The following is a 3,926-nucleotide window of genomic DNA, read 5'->3' on the forward strand; positions in this document are numbered from 1 at the left end:
CAGAAACCCAAGGAGAGGTCTCTATGAATCGCAATCGACTCCACGGCATGAGTTCGGTTTCGGTTCGGTTTCCCTTCCGTTGGCTCTCTGTGCCTGTTTGCCTCTAGAAGACTTCTTGCTGTGGAAGACTGCCTCCTGCATGCCATTCCTAATAAATAACTTCTTGTGCTGTCTTCCGGTCATATCTTTTTCTTTGATCAGTTCTGAATTCCTTTGAATTCACTCACTATACAAAACTAAGACCCTGAGCAGCTCCACTAGCTGGAGGGAGGGGAAGTCACTAGGCTCATCCTGCTTGCTGTCAATTAACCTGAAGAGACCTACTGGAGGTCAAGTGGATAATCAGTTCTCCACAAGTCTCCTACAAAAATCTTTCCTTGATGACAGTAGTGCATGTTAGTTACTCTCTTTCAAAATTTCTTTCATACCAAATGCCTATAATGTATAATTCACAATTTATTGTATTAGTGTGTAGCATTGATATATGTACAAATTTGACTCAAGACTGTCTTTTTCATAAGCATTTGGTTGAGTCTTGTCTTTCAAAACATAACCAAAGTATCTTACTGGTGGATGCAACACTTAAAGCACTCACTCATCTATGGTAAGGAATTTGGAAGACAGCTACCGGTCCAACTAACTGGAAGAGATCCATATTTATACTCAATCTAAAGGAAGGGGATCCAATAGAATGTAGAAATTATAGAATAGTATCATTAATATCATAGGCAAGTAAAATTTTGCTGAAGATAATTCAAAAACAGTTATACATTGATAGGAAACTGCCAGAAATTGAAGCCAGATTCAGAAGAGAATGTGGAATGAGGGATATCACTGTTGATGTCAGATGAATCTTGGCTGAAAGCAAGAATACCTGAAACATGTTCACCTGTGTTTTATTGACTATGTAAAATCATATTACTGTGTGGATCTTAACAGATTATGGATAACATTTCAAAGAATGGGAATTCCAGAATGCTTAATTGTGCTCATGCAGAACCTGTACATAGAACACGAGGAAGTCATTGAAACAGAACAAGGGGATATCAGGGTGGTATAGTGCCTAAGGCATCTGACTGCTAACCAGAAGGCTGGCAGTCAAACCTACCAGCCACTCCTCAGAAGGAAGGTTGGGAAATCTACTTCTGTAGTGACACCACCTCGGAAACCCAAGGAGGGGTTGCTATGAGTCGGATCTGACTCAGTGGCAGTGAGGTATTTTTTTTTAATCCTTTCACCATACTTACATAAACTGTATTAAAAACAAACAAACAAAAAAAACCTCAACGCCATCAAGTCAATTATGACTCACGCTGACCTCTGTTGTGTTTCCAAGGCTGTAAATCTTTACAGAAGCAGACTGCCTCGTCTTTCTTCTGTGGAGCAACTGGTGAGTTCAAATCACTGACCTTCTGGCTAACAGCCCAATGTCTTAACCACTACACTACCAGAGCTCTTTATTCAATCTGTATGCTGAGCAAACCATCCAGGAAGCCGGACTATATGAAGAACACAGCATCAGGATGGGAGGAAGGCCCATTAAAAACCTATGATATGCAGGTGAAAGCAAGGGAGACTTTAGCACTTACTCATGAAGACTACAGACTGCAGCCATCAATATATATTACACCACAACATAAAGAAAAAAAAAAAAGTCCTCACAACTGGACTAATAAAGAACATCATGACAAATGGAGAAAAGATTGAAGTTGTCAAGAATTTCAACACCCATGGAAGCAGCAGTCAAGAAATCAGAACCCGGCCCCAGGACTGGCGGAACGAAGGTAACTGCTGGCCAGCTGCTTGACCTCGAGCCCTGGGTGGGCGTGGACGACACCGGCAAGCCCGGGTGCACTGCGGCCTGGGCTGGCACCCTCCTAGGCCCTCAGGGCCGCGGTGGGGGAGGGCGCCCAGCCACAAAAAGTACCCAGGTGCCAACAGGAAGCCCGCTCCGGCTGGCCGCAGGGAGGCTCCAAGTTTTGGGGTTGTTTTGTGGTGTTCCCAGTGGCAGAGGGAGCAGAGAACCGGAGGAGTCTTGGCCTCGAGTGGGAGAAGGGCCATCCATGTGTGGGCAACTCTGTTCTCCAACAGAACATCTATAGCTGTTTCCACAGGACCGGGACTGGGAGCCAGGACTTAGGGAGAGCCATGGGCCCCTCACAGCCAAAGCATTTGGGGGCAGCACCTTAGGAGGCCAAGGGGCAGCCTCCACCTGCCATGTTCCAGCAGGAGGGAGGGAGCTGAGAGGTGGGTTCCTGAACCTAGCCTGTCTCTTTGCGCAAAGCCCGGTGGACATGGACCAGCCGCTGTGAGTAGCCAGAGCTGATGCCAGGCCTTCAGGGGGCTGGAGGACCCCCCGCCATGAGCCTCAGAAGGCTCTCACCAGTGGACTGGGTGTCCAGCTTGCACGGGAAGAGGAGGCTGACAGCAGACATGATCAGCCCCCCACTCGGGAACTTCCACCACACCATGCACGTAGGCCACAGAGGGTACGTCTTTGGCTACACCTCCTTCCTCAGCAACCTTGGAGGCAGCTCTGGGGGTACCCACCGCTCACCCCGCAGCTTCCTGGCCAGGAAGCTGCAGCAGGTGCAGAGGGTGGGGGCGCTGCCCCAGCAGGTGGCCTCCCGACCAGCACCCTCACAAGCCCCACCCACCCGCCATCTCCCCCATCATCAAGAACGCCATCTCCTTGCCCCAGCTCAACCAGGCCACCTAAGACAGCCTCGTGGTGGGCAAGCTCAGCTCTGACAGCAGCCCTGCCGCCTCCACGGATGGCAACTCCAGCTACGGCCTGGACTTTGGGTTCTGCACCATCTTGCGCCTGCCCCACCAAGAAAAGCCCCGTGACCCATGACCAAAACGGTGAAAGTTCTTTCCCCTCAGAACCCGCTGCTCTGACTCCCTCCTGTCTTTCCGCCTTGACCTTGATTTTGCGCCCTCCCTCCTCAGCGAGCTGCTGGGGGTCATGAGCCTCTCAGATGCCCTTGCAGCTGAGACTTCAACCCCAGAACTCACCACAAACCCCCCAGCTCCCACCACAAACCCCCCAGCCCACATTACAAACCCCCGACCACATGGACACTGCCCCAAAGGGGTAACCACTGGGTCAGGCCCAGGGACTGAGGGAAGGCCCAACCCAGTGTGCAAGAGTCCCTGTGCACCTGCTGCTGTGGCCTCCAGCAGGTGCTGGGGGATAGCTTGGGGGGGCGGGCAGCTGTCACTACACCAAGGTGGACGCCCAGCGGGAGTGGGCAGAGGTGCTGCCCCAGGCACCAGCCTCCTGGGAAAGCCTGGATGAAGAGTGGGGGGCCTCCCAGGCTGGCAGCAGGGCCTCCGTGCCCAGCACAGTCCAAGCAAACACCTTTGTGTTCGCTGATACTGAGGAAGACAACGAGGTCAAGGTGTGAGGGCTGGACCTATCAGCCAGGGCATGAGGCTTGTGACTCTGGCTGGCCTTGGGGGCCTCCTATGAAGAAACAGGTGCTACCAATGAGACAGGTAGAACCTGAGTTGCCCCAAGCCCTCCCACACCTCTGCAGTACAGACATGGTAGGGAGGACAAAGGGGACCATACTTGTCTGGGACCTGGGTGTTCTCAGTGGGTCCCACCAGGCTGACCTGCCTCCCCGCTACCACTGCACCCAGTGGCAACTCCTTGGGCCCCAGCCCCACCCCCACCCCCTTGCCGCCCCCTCTGTGCCCAGCCTCACAGTAAAGCCTTTATGAGAAGCTGTCCTCACTGGGTGGGAGGTGTGGACGTGGCACACAGGGCCATTATCTCATTTCCCAAAGAGATGCCTGCTCTCAGCTCATTCTGGAGCTACCCCAGCAGGGACACTGCTGTGTGCCAGAGAGCCCTGCCCCAACCTGCCTTGAGAAAGGTCAGGTGTGACCTCACAGGGGAAGTATCCCATCCGCGTACT

General features: G+C 52.4%; 1 pseudogene; it reads left to right on the forward strand.

Annotated features, from left to right (window-relative positions):
- The first annotated feature begins 2,325 nt into the window (after nucleotides 1–2,325).
- LOC103212240 lies at nucleotides 2,326–3,410 on the forward strand (annotated as a pseudogene).
- The last annotated feature ends 516 nt before the right edge of the window (nucleotides 3,411–3,926 follow it).

Source organism: Orycteropus afer, unplaced genomic scaffold (genome assembly GCF_000298275.1).
Source record: "Orycteropus afer afer isolate SDZICR_OR568_19922 unplaced genomic scaffold, OryAfe1.0 scaffold00892, whole genome shotgun sequence".
In the NCBI taxonomy this organism is placed as follows: domain Eukaryota; kingdom Metazoa; phylum Chordata; class Mammalia; order Tubulidentata; family Orycteropodidae; genus Orycteropus; species Orycteropus afer.